At 35.1% G+C, this 14,015-nt stretch overlaps 1 protein-coding gene across 18 annotated transcripts in view; it reads left to right on the forward strand.

Annotated features, from left to right (window-relative positions):
• Positions 1-14,015, forward strand: part of LOC134529384 (basic salivary proline-rich protein 3-like) — a 342,223-nt gene that overhangs the window by 36,640 nt on the left and 291,568 nt on the right. For all 18 annotated transcript variants that reach the window (XR_010074557.1, XR_010074554.1, XR_010074556.1 and 15 more), the window contains exon 2: positions 11,892-12,021. The gene's annotated coding sequence lies outside the window, so the exon portion shown is untranslated. The remainder of the gene's footprint in view (positions 1-11,891; positions 12,022-14,015) is intronic.

Below are 14,015 nucleotides of genomic sequence, written 5' to 3' on the forward strand. Positions count from 1 at the left end.
GCTGTAATTTTGGTTTCAAATGCCATCTTGAAAATCTGTAATCAAATTTTAGTAAAATATATGTTAAAAAACACACTTACGTCATGGAGCTTAGACTCTTTGGTTCGAACCCGGTAAGGGCAAAATAAAAATTGTAGACCGATCCTTCCCCCATGACGGCTGCTGGAAGACTGACGCCCACCACTAATACCATTGCATATATGAACTGCACACGATATTGCTTATTACTTCAGCAAGGAATTGTTTCAAACCACATATCTGAGGAGTAACTGGCACAGGAAGCAGAAGATATAAGTTAATTCCCAAACGCTGGACTAGGAGAAAATATCACGGCGTGGGGCGTATCCAAAGTCACGACAGCCAAGACTAAATTAGGAATGGTTGCTTGTCAGAATATAGCCAGGATCCACAAGACCAAGGCTAATTTACATGAGATGGCTGAATATCTGCAAAATATCAAGAAAAAAAGACAGACTCCCGCTCGACAAGAAGATTACTGGCAGATTTCTACCTTAGCTTTTGCCTTCATTGGATGTTCTCAGTGGCCTCATAGTTGTTACGAGCGTTATTGTGTGGGCAGTTAACACTTCGAAGAACGAGCGCTAACAGTTGGAGGAAGCAGGAAGGCACAATGCTAACATGGAAGCCATTGCCATGGGTAAAAAAAGGGATGCAGGACTATACTTAGAGCCTCACAAAACAGGTTGAGGCATTAGAAAGAGTCGAGTGAAAAAATCCTAACGTCTGCTCACAAATATGGATTCAATAAGGTACGCTAGCAAAATGAAAATATCTAATTTCCGATGCATGTAATGAGAGACAATTTACCTCTCAAGCCAAAGACTCGTGAGTGTGCCAATATTAATCTAGATGCGTCTACAGGTCGTGGAACGCACCGGGTAGCATACATGGCATTATTGGTAGGAGGTCATTCTGCGGTGGCCTCCGAGGAGTAAGGCTCCATCTCCATTTTTTTTTTGCTCCCACTAGGTTAAAACTAAGGACTCCATGATGTAACAGAATTTTTTCTTAGAAATTTATTAAAATTGTAGTTAATTAATTTTTATGAAAAAGGAATTTTTTCCCGAATTTCTAGCTCAATAATTACATATTTTCAAAAGACACAAATTACAAGGGTGACGTCAACCAATATGGCGTCGAGCTGAAGTTCAAGGTTCCAGCTCCCTTCCAGAGGCTTATTGGAGGCTTGTAAATTAGGATTTTAAGCCTCTTTGGGGACATTTCAGCATGTGGCATTTTTTTGGAAAATAAAATGGGAAATTTTACCTCAAAACGGGAATTTTTCCCTCGAAATAGGAAAAGTTATTTTTTTTTTCTGATTTTTGAGATATATTTGGTGGAAAATCTTTCCTGAAAATGGAATGTTTGGCGAATTTGATGCATTGTGGGCAAATTTTGAGTCTTTTTTTTGGCAATATTCGGAAAATTTTGAAGATAAAAGTCAAAGGTCAAGGTCAAGGTAATCCAAGATGGCCACCGTGTTGTCATAATCCAATATGGTGGTCCGACAATCCAATCCTCTGCCCAGCTCCAGGGTTTGGAAATACATTTATATAAGTACTACTAATGTCGAACGATTTGCGTATATCCAAGATCCTTTCCATGCTCAAACTCCACCAGAATTCACTTCGTAAGAAGAAGAGTGTCTCATTGAGCATTCTTGCGACTACAGCCTTAAAACATATTTAGCTATTTCCGATTTTGTGGAGTTTTTGACAACGGTAAAAATTAATATATAACTCTAAGTTCAAAAACTATGAGAAAACTCTTTCCCTTTGCAACATCATATTTATGCAAAGCAGGATTGTCAGCTGTACCTGTAATAAAGAGCAAACATCGCAAAGATTAATCTGAAGGAAGAAATAAGAGTTGCAGTGTGCAGTTACTTGTGTGTAAATTATAATATCTATATATATACATATATACACACACTTATGTAAATAACTATGTGGCCTCAGATTGTGATTGTTTTCATTTCTGTGCCTAGTGTCAAAAAATTTTTTTTATTATATTTTCGTCAATGTCCACATATTTAGAATAGAGTGCCGCAACAAATTACTAAACCTGTTTGGGAAACACTGTACTCACAATTAAAATATTAAATCCTATACTTGCACATGTATGTTATGCTTTTTCGTATCAGGGAGGGAACTATTAATAAGTTCCTGATGAAAAATTAAGTGCTCATTAAATAAAATTTTCAAGCAAAAAATAATTGATTTATAAAGAAAAATTTTCAGCCACAAACTATTTTTTGTCGGATATATATTTAAAAAAATATTTTAATCATTTAAATTTACGTGGTGGTTTTATAAGCTTTATAAGATTGAATATTTCGTTTGGCCACGGAAACACACCATGGATCTAAAACAATTTCAATCACTTAGCATTCTGACAATTTACGCACCTCAAAACACGCTATTCTCTGAAAACAGCAATTCAAATTAAATTTCCTATGCGCAATTGAGTCCAAAGCAGGAAAAGGCAGGAGAAATTAATGTCAATTTCCTCCTCCTCACCCCGCCCTTATAAGAAAGTCGAAATTATTGAAGCTGTTCTCCGAAAGTTTTGAAAATTGTAATTAAACAAAAACTAAACCTAATAGATTATTATTCCAATTATATACCCATATAACACATTGCCTGTCCGCTAGACGCAACAGTGCTGCTCTTATGCAGATAATTTATTCTAGTATATCACCATTATTCTATACATAATAATTAGTGAAGCACTGTCACGTATAACATGTACTTACACAGGCTAATATATTCCAAATGCTTTCAGTGACTTAATAAATCTGTATATATATACTATAGTTCCCTTATTTAAGCGCTTTAAAGTTTCGCCAAGCTAAGAGTTTATTCATGTTCGTGAGACGGAATGTAAGTGCGACGCTCGCTGGTATCGCCTCTAAGCGCAAACTGTGAACTAGCGCTCAATTAGTCCTCTTGTTGTCTATGAGGCAACTATGAGCTCTAAGTGGTGGCCATGAGATTTAATGACGCAGAAATTTATGTAAAGATTTAAAGCAAGTCTTCAATGTGCTTTAAAGATTATGTAGAGTCTCGTTTCCGAAAATTATTTCGATAACAGCCATTTTTTTGCCATTTTTATTCCCCGAAAAAAAGGATTTAGACGCCACTCCAGTGTTTCAGGGGCACTACGCAACCCGCGTTAACCTCATAAGATTCAATGCTATTTTCATTTTGCTTATAACTTATTAACTAATATAGATTTTGAAATGATGCTTGCTTGATAAGTAAGACAACGATGCTCTTATCAAAGCCCCTTTCTTCAAAAACGTGCATAAATTATGGATCAAACATAGACAATACACTTATGCATATTAGTAAAGATTAGTATAAAACCATAATTTATGCACGTTTTTGAAGAAAGGGGCTTTGATAAGAGCATCGTTGTCTTACATATCAAGCAAGCATAATTTCGAAATCTATATTAGTTAATTAGTTATAAGCAAAATGAAAATAGCATTGAAACTTATGAGGTTAACGCGGGTTGCGTAGTGCCCCTGAAACACTGGAGTTGCCTCTTAAAGAATGAAGCCCGGAAACTAAACTACCATTCCGACCTTAATAATAATTTAATAATTTTCGTCAAATATTAGTTTTTGCTTAAACGACTGAAAGCAGTCTGCAAATATTTTCTACGAACAATCATTAAGCTTATTGAGCTGATTCTACATTATTTTATTGTATGTTATTTAAGAAATTTAAAAAATCCAGTGACGATATTCGAACCACACCCATCGAGGTCACCAAGCGCACGCTCTACTGCTGTGCTATCGAGCCTGTTGGCACATTGCAAGGATATGTACCTATTATAATTATTGTAATGGCCAATTTTTTAGGTATTTTAAAACTTGTAATTAATTTTTACTACGACTATTTTAGTTAACCAAATATATTCCATAGTAGTTTGAATACCATACAGTTTCATTTGATATCCAAATACCTTTGGTAGGTCCCCTGTTTACGAAAGTGACTATATACGGGATAATGTTGCTACATGTAGGTCCGCCATCTTAGTAACACATAAACGTAGATCGACTTCCGTTCCATTTTTACGAAATTACTCCTACTAAATGCCGTAATCCGAGAGTCAAGATGTTTTCATTAATAAGAATGCACTAAAAATGAAACTCGATTAAAATTGAATGTTTTTATCGAAAGGCGTTTCACACACTTTTTGGTAGATAACAAGGTCACATTCGTTAGTGGGTTACACGTGAATAGGTATCCACTTCTTTTCCTTGTTTATAACTGGCTCAGGTTGGTCAAGGAAAGTCAAGATTAGGCATTACAGTCTAATCATTAACGTGAAGCTGATGTTTTTTGCTACGAGTATACTTTGCAACCGAATAAATCCACCTAATTACCGTTACCTCAAATCATATTAGAGAAACCAGTTGTCAACACGCTGTCCAGTCGAGCGCATTGCAGCGTTGCTACACATAGTGACAAAGTCGCTTATGTTGGCAGCTCTGGAGGAACGCGCGCGCTGCTGACGTGGGACGCCGCCGTGCGCATGCGCGGGCGAGAGCTGCACGCGCAGCGGCCGTGCCGGATGTGCGAGGCCACGTTCCTATTCGTGCAGTCAGCACGTGAGAGATCACTGGCGGGCGTTCCTTGTGCATGCAGGAGCTGCTGATAGGCAGTTGAAGTATGATGCTTTGGCGTTTGTGCTTGGGAAGCGGTTGTCGCCTCTTTCCCACCGACACCGAGCGAGACTGATCCGGTCCAACCATCCTTACCTCGGCTGTACATTTTTTCCCGAAATCACTGCAGGTTCCCTAGATAAGACCATGGCTATACACCTGCGCAATATGCGCTGTAGTTTGTTACCATGCTTAACTCTACTTACTTCTACATATGTAAGTGTCTTCTGTTCATTTGAGTATGATTTGGTCGTATGAATCTGGTAATGTTTTTATTGGTGTGTCCTTCAGGAAGTGTTACACCACCAACGATCTAACAAGAACGTCGTTAAAAAACTTTATACTAGCATGCATTCTAACGTGGCTTCAAACAATAACGAGAATTACGCTGGTTTTAGGCATGGCTTTTTCTTACACAAAATTTCCTGACTTTATTTTATTTGTTTTTCTTTTTTGACTTGGTTGTCGATCAGACGTAAAATGAAATAATTACCTATAATTACACTGATGATTTTTTGTGTAAATTTTTCACTCCTGGGTTCACGGTGGTAGACTGGCCGGGGCCGGGGCCACCCGAGTTCGCTTCCCGGCAGAGTCTAACCAGGCAGTACTTCCACTCGAGGGAAACGCGCGGCTTCTCTTAAACGCATTCATTTCGTCACTACCCCATTAAGGGCTTCAGCTCGCTATCTATTTATTTTATTTGCAAAATTCACGGGATTTTTCGGATATCGACAGGAACTCAACACATTTTACATTTGAAATGTGTTTTCATTAATAATTAAATAAGTACTATTTAAACTCCCTGAACGACAAGAAACAAATAAACATACACTAAAATTCAAATGGTTCAGTCACATGCAATCTAACATATGGCAGAAGCAAATGGATATTAGAAACGGTTTCATTTGGGTTAAATTGTTTGGAGTTCAAATTGGTGCCAGAAAATACAGCGAATTTTTGCAGGTCCCTGCTACTCACTTCCCCTCTTTATCGCATTCGTTTAGCATTCAATATTTCAGCTTATTGCTTAACCATGGTTTGCGCGTGTCGGTATTCTTGATCTCTGAGAAGTAAAGATTCAAGCACCAATCAGAGAATAAAACCTGGGAAGCCATTTCTAGCGGACGCCTACCTGGTGTATGATTAGTAGAGCTATGTCATATACACACAAATTTAGGAGGATTATTGAACATATTCAAAGTGTATTTCGGCTATGCATGCACTCGTACTAGGCCGCGGCTTATTACTACCGGCGATGCGTGCACTCGTACTTCACCAAGCAACGTCCGCTATCTTAGGTTTCTTCATCTCCCTACAGAGTTGGGTCTGTTTGGCACTGTTGAGTGGCACCTTTTCGGAATCGTCACACGCTGTTCTTTCTTTTAATCTTCGTTCTTGCAATTCCGATTATATAACTGTACCAAATGCCTCGATATTGTAATTTTTTCGCACGTTTCTTTGATGTATTCGTTTTAAAGTGGTTGCATCATAACCCTTTTTTTTAAACTTCACAGAAGGGGTTTAAATAGTTTACTATTGTTTGAACAAAATTAATCTTATTTGATTAAAATTGGTTGAGACATTTATGCAATATCTGCTCTCAAATTAGATGAGCCACCTGGATTATAACGTTCGATAAACTTGTTTATTATATCTTATAGTGACTCGTAAATATAAAAAAAAAAAAAGCTTATAATTCACATGCGTAAATACTTCCCATATTTTTATAAATACGCAACTATAATATACTGAGCATTGTTCTTAATTAGTTTCAAAACTCTTTTGTATTTTTGTTATACTCCATTGTGCAAACTGGCATCCGGATTTATAACATGTATTCACGTAAAAAAACAACATATTTACATCTGTGTTACGTTGTAACACACGCATTCCTGTCAGTCATCTTGGTCGCAATTTTAGAAATCTGCAACTATTAAACAAAAAATCTAAGAAATAAAAAATAATTTAAAATTATCTAATTTCTAAAGTTTTTGGTTCGATAAATTGGTGCCATTGTTCCATACATGATTAATGCAATAAGTTAAATTTGAGTTTAAAATATTTATTTCATTAAAATCACAAAAAACTTACATTTTACCATAAAAGTGCCTGGTTTAAGAAATAAAACAACACATATTTACCATCGAAATGTATTACATACATTCTACTCTACTACAAGAAAAAAATATGCAAATTATTACAGTACATTTCAATTCAATGTAAACAAAACAATCAAAGAGACAAAACTTCATGAATATTATAATAGATAAAAATGGTCTAGAATAATGTTAATGACAAAAGTACCAATGTACACCGTTAGAAATAACAATAAAATTACGGACTTGATGAATACACCTCGCCTTTTTCCGTCTTTATGGAGTGTGAAACGAGTATTTGCATTTCTTCAAGTGTATTTTTATGTTATCTTTACTATTTAACTGTGTATCACATTTCTCTCAGCCAAACATTTTGAAAAGAGGTTTCTTAGCAGATTCTTTCTTTTCCTATCAACCAGCATTATTCGTATTCGAGTACTTCTTTATACAGTGATGACATCGATGCTGGGAAAATGTCAATGCACCATAAGTGGTCAGTGCTAGTGAGACTGCAGCAATCGAATTCCTCTTCGCTGACTTAACGAAATTCTTCGAAGTTTTTTCTATAGACAACACTGCACCTGTTGAAGTCTCCTGTAGTGTTGTTGGTGACATTAGTACATATTCCATCCAGACTTTGGTCGTCGTCAACGTCACTGCCACCGATATTGCCACGGTTGTCGGCCTTGTTGCCATTGAGACCACGTATACAACGGCAGTTATAAATGCTAGGTCATACTGGAACGAGAAGTTCCAACTACCGATAGTACGGATGACACCGACATCTTCGTCTTTGATGCTACTGCAGCCATCAGATCTTAGTAAGGATAGACACGCAATATATGACGACATTTTTTAAGGGAGAATCGGGACTACCTGCAACAAATTCTTTTGAATGACCTAATATACTCTCGGCGTTGAATGTAGATATTTTAGACAGTTGGAACCATGTAAACTCGTAGCTTCGTAACCTTGTAGCTATGAATCCTCGTAGCATAATAGCCTCGTAGTTTTGTAGCCTCCTAGATTTGTAGCCTTATTGCCTTGTAGCCTTGTAGTCGTTTAGCCAAATTTTACTGGAGCAGTTGGAGCCAAAGACATTTGGAATCTTTCGTACTTTTAGCCCCATAGCCTTATAACCTTGAAGCCTCGTAGACTTGAAGCTTCGTAGCTATGTTGTCTTGTAGGCAAGTACCCGTGTTGCCTCGCAGCCTTTTAGCCTTATAGCCATGTAACCTCGTAGCTATGCAGACTTGTAGCCAAATGTCGTTGAAACTGTTGGAGCCCAAGGCACTTGGAGCAGTGTCAGCCTACTGTATATTGGCGATCGTATCATACTGATAGGATCGCATCGTACTGAGTTGAATGTTCGTGTACATGTGCTCCTTTAACATTAAGTGCACTTAGTCATGTTTGTAGTATTGTATCATACCGATGGAGATGTATCCCTCTAATAAGATTTTTCCCTTCTGATGAGATTGAATGCCTCTGTTGAGATCTTATCTCTCAGTTGAGATTATATCCCTCTGTTGAGATTCTATCCTCTGAAGAAATAGTATCCTTCTGATGACATAGAATCCCTTTGATAAAATCATATCCCTCTGGTGAGATCGTATATTTTTGTTTGAGTTCGTATTCCTATTATTGAGTTCGTATCATTCTATCAGCTTGTATCCGTTTTGAGCGGATTTTTTGTCCAAATGTGCGTCCTTTATGTGCTTCCTTTCTATAGATTGATCTCCCGTAAAGTAAAATGTACTTCCAAATGTGATTCATTTTTGTAAGTATGCTTCCAAATGTGCTTCCAAATTTTCTTCCTGTTTAGAATGTGTTTCTAGCAATCATGTGCATAAAAGCGAGTTCCAGACAACAGGACTTTCAGTCCACCTCTCGTTGTCGTACAGTGCAAAATAGCTAGTATGACAGGTCTGTCATATTATTACGGTATCTGGCTATTCAGGAAAAAACTTATGTTATCATTAATGTGGAACTCAAACCTTATCAATCAACTAACTGATGAAGTATCAAAAAACGGACCTTAAAAATATAACTTGTGGATTGACTGTGTATATGGTAAACCGCATCCATTCGAGGATCAAACGAAGAAGTCTGCTGTAATTTTTTTTTAACAAATATATGTGATGTTTGACTAAAGATTTTTTTCTGCATCAGTTAATAATCGTACCGAGGACAATAATAGATCGATTAAATCATTATTTTAATAAGTGATATCTGTGATGAATTTTGGGATTGTTCCCGAATTTCTAGCTAAAAATCATGGATTTTTGAGATGGCGGCTAAGAAGCCTCATAGGATGGCGGATGTTGCGACACTGACGGCCTTGAAATGAATACTACCACTGCTCTCTAGCAAATAAATTATAAATCAATATGGCGGCGGCATACTCTAACAGACAGACACAATATAATGTAATCCAAGACGGCAGTCTCATGCAAAAAAAAACCATATGGTCGCCATGACGTCTTAATGGCTGATGTTATATTTGAATTGATATTAGTGGTAAGGATTAGTCGGCCGGTGGCTTCCATTGAGAAAGGATCCATATTTATTTTTCTGCCCTCAGTGAGGTTCGAACCGAGGATTCCATGATGTAACTGTTTTTTAATTGAAATTATATTCATATTATTTTTTGCTGAAATTAAAAAAATTCCCAATTTTTGATGAAATTTATGTATTATCAAAATGGCCGACATGGCGTTATCGAAAATGGTGGCCATAACATTTTTATGGGCTAGTAGGTCATGATGTCAGCTTCTTGGGGCGGCTTGTCGATGGGAAATTTAAGCAGCCTAGTGGACATTTCAAGCCTCTTGAATTTTTCGGGAAATGAAACGGGAAATTTCCCTCAAAATGGGAATATTTCCTTTGTAATAGTTAAATTTGCATTTTTTTTTAGGTTTCTGAGATTTTTGACAGAATATTTTCTGAAGACAGGATACGTGAGCAAATTTTGGCGAAATTGTGGCGAATTTTGAAAATTTTGAGTAATTGTCTGACAATCTTTGGCAAATGATGAAGGTAGAGGTCAAGTTAAAAGTAATTCAAAATGGCCACTTGGCATAACAGTACAAGATGTAGGTTGATACCTCAGTATCTCAACCTTAACCCTGTGCCAGCAGCTCCCAAATATTATTAAACATATCTCTTTTCAGTTCTTAAGGGTTAAATTTAGTAAAATAGAAAAATTGTAGTTAGTATTTTACATATTATTAGTAACAAAACAATTACTACCTTAGTCTATTTCTAAAACATAATTATTAATCTTAAAAAATATACTTACCCATTTATATATAAATATAAGTAAGAATTTGTCAAAATAAAAATTGTGATTGTGTTTGTATGTTATTTATTGGTACCCAATAATATTTATAAAACCTAATTTATTTTGGAGATATTACTATCCAACTTATAACATTCTTTACCAATTTCAACCGCTTAGGAGTTGATTTTCATCAATATAAAAATTTTGGTTGATTAATATTGTATGTTAATTATTTGTACAAAAATCGTTTATCTTAATTAGTTTCATAAATATAATTAATTTAAAATGGTGTTTACTCTTTTCTCACCCCTTAGGGTAAAAAAGCTGATGTTATTCATAGCCTCTGTTTTAGGATGGATAAAGAAAATTCTAATGAAATAAAAAGTTCATCAAAGTAGTTTTCGATTGATGCGCAAACAAACAGACAACAAATTTAAAAATAACTTGTTGTAGTTCTGAACAGCGTAAAAAACTATTTCCAACAGATTTACATCATTCTTTCCAATGCACAAAATGGTGTCCCCCAACGCTTTATTTTATTTGGTTTGTTTTATGTGTTATTATACAGCTTGAGGTCATTTACAGAATGACACAAAAAATAAACATATAAACATAAATTAACAAAAAAAAAACCAATTTCACAAATACTTTAAATTTGAAACCAAAACAAAAGTTAAATATGGGTTCGGAATTAGGTCTGCAAGAGCTCCTGCTGGCAGGGGATCTTCTCAAAGAAGGTTTGTAATTAACTTGAAACAACGCTGCCAAGTTTCAGATCCAGTTTTACTGTAGCGAAAAGGACAGTCGGTCACAATTACCATGGCTTTATGAGGTGGCCTCCTAGCTGAATAGCTGAATAGCAAAAGGTTTGCAGAGCTCAGGGTGTAAACACGCCATTTACAACGGGCTGTCTTATAACAAATAGCGAGAGACCTGCCCAATTCACATTATTTTCTGTCACCACCACACACTTGAACACAAACCAGTCGGGGTCTTCTGTACATAGGCTGCCGCTTTCCGTACGAATATCATATGATTATAACTAAGTATTAATGATTTATTGTTGCTGATTTCTGACTCTTTATAATGTATCCAATAAGGAGATTTAAATGATTATTGGTATGTATTCTACGGTAGCTTTAATAATAAGACTTATTTTTAAGGTTTGGTATTAAAAACATTAGAGAGCTCTTAGACTGGTCTGTACAGTTTTTGTTTAGTGTTGTTACCTTTAAAATAATCATTATTTTAACACTTAAAAGGCTGGAAGAGTTATATTCAAGAATTTTTTTAGAAAGAAAACATTTGGTACATATCATTGTAAGTAGTATAAGCACACAGAGGTTGCCATTATTTTTAATATTCAGACTTAAATAATAGGGTAAATTTTAAGTCCAATAGAGACGCGTTGTAGACTTGAAGTATGGACGTCAGTGCAGTGCCCGGCACACAACGGGAAATGAACCAGTTTTGGCGAGCAAGTTTCACTCTTAGAGCTATCTTCGCTTTTAAATTGATAGTATTTATCACTATCAAAACTCTCGAAGACATTATGTGACATAAGTGGCTTTTGGGGTTGTCACAACCAACATAATCCTAATCAGGATCATTAGAGGTTACGAAAACACAACAAATTAGGAAATTTCCAGTCACATAGTATCCAGTGTTGCTTAGCTTAGTGTCCTTTATGTCAAAAGAGGAATCTAATTAATCAAAATGGAATTCATAAAAAAGTATGATATATGTGCATTGAAAACTATGTGGAAAGTAATGCTGGGAAAGCGACTTACTTAGTGGACATCCATTGCGACAGGAAGCTGATGACGTGACTCCGGAACCTCGTCGGTCGTCTCCCCGCAAGCCCCCAGTTGCCGGTGCCAGCGCTTCTCCGCCAGCCCCCGCCAGACGGGGGCCCAGTCCAGCGCCAGGAAGGAGGAGCTCAGGTACAGCGCAATGCTTTACATTCCAACCTAAAAGGCTAGAAAATTTATTAAAATTTTATATATAGTATTAGTTACAAACTATTAAGGCATGTCTGTTCTGTTACGGATATTAAGTAACTATAAAAAACATTAATGCCATTAAAAATTAACTTGTTATAATCTATTTTATCGAATTAAAACCATTAAAATTTATAAATCCACAGAAAACATATATTTGTTTCTTTCATGTGTATCTAAGTGTTTTTGCAACAGAGCATGAAACACAGAAATCAAAACAAATCTTTTTATACGAACATTCATAAGTTTGAATTTATAAAGAAAGGTTTATTTGAGGTACTACTCATCGCTTAACGTCCGTAAAAACAGAAATTAAAAACCGTTCATTCTCTCTAAATTAGAATTATTTGAAACTTTTCTAAGTCAGTGACATTTTTAACGGAATTTATCCGAAACTGCATACTTGAATCAGTTGAACCTATAGATATTTTTTTAATGAATATCACTTTTTGTTTGTGTATGTCACAAATAATTTCTATATTAGGTTCATAGAGAAGACTACTGATTATCCCGGCACTAACAACTAACATAAAAGTATTTTCAGTGACTAACATTTCATTGAGATAAATCACTGATAAGATAATTAGAGTATGTTTAAGTACTATGGACTGCAACTAATAAACTATGATATTTATTAATATATATATATATAATAGCACAAACCTGCCTCAAATCCACTAAAGGTACTCAGAACTATCTTTGGAGATTTGTGATGTCAACAAATATTTACAATATTTTAAAAACAAAACATGACCCATGTTTTTATATAATTTAAAAATTTTTGTTGAAATAAAACTTGCCTTTTCAAATTGTATATTTAATTTATTTAAAAAGGGACTAATAATTATTTTAAATAACCAACAATACAGAAATGATCTTAAATAATTACAGTAATTCTATTTTATTATGCTTTGCAATCATATATTGTTGAATAATTGTTTTATTGTTAAAATTAATATATATATATATATATATATATCAACGAGATTACTGAAAATACATGGACAGAATGGTGCAAATAATAATTATCACTAAAACATATTCTGTAGAATTTAATAAAATCGAAACTGAACATATAATAAATGAAAATATCAATGAATGATATTATTATTTTATGTAAAATTTATATTTATCAAATTATTTTGGGGGTATTAATTCACGTTATTTTTTGGATATCGACTGATTTCATAACATTTTATATTTAAAATGTGTTTTCATTAAAAATTAAATAATATTAAAACTCCCCGAACGACAAGAAACCAATAATCTTATAACAAAATTCAAATGGTTCAATCACATGCAATCAGAAATATGACAGAAGCCAATGGATATTAGAAACAGATTCATTTGGGTTAATTGTTTGGAGTTCCACCTGATGCCAGAAAATACAGCGAATTTTGCAGGTCTCTGCTAATGACCACTCCCTTTCCCTTTTCCCTATTTCATTCTTTTAGCATTCAATATTTTACCGTATTGCTTAGTAATGATTTGAGTGTTTTGGTATTCTTGGTCTCTCAGGAGTAAAGACTCAAGCATCAATCATAGAATACAAGCAGGAAAGCCATTTCTAGCTGATTCCTACCTGGTGTATTATTTTGTAGAGCTGTGTCATATAAACACAATTTGGGAGGATTCTAGAAAATATTCAAAGCATATTTCCCTTTCTTTAACGCTAGAACTACCAAGGGGGTCATTTTGACCCCTTACGATATTTTTAAATGATGCCAAATCTATATATCTGATTAAAATTAACAAACCTTTCGTGACTTTTCCTAAAATTATGTTTTTAACAATTTTTGAACATCGAGTTACTCAGGTTTTACGCGGAAACTATTTAATTACAATATTTTTGTCCAATAACGTAGCAAATACTTTCATTTTATCTATAACAACTGATGGGGTCAAACTGACCTCTGCAGAAAAGTATTCAGTTTGTG

Source organism: Bacillus rossius, chromosome 2 (assembly GCF_032445375.1).
Source record: "Bacillus rossius redtenbacheri isolate Brsri chromosome 2, Brsri_v3, whole genome shotgun sequence".
NCBI classification, from domain to species: domain Eukaryota; kingdom Metazoa; phylum Arthropoda; class Insecta; order Phasmatodea; family Bacillidae; genus Bacillus; species Bacillus rossius.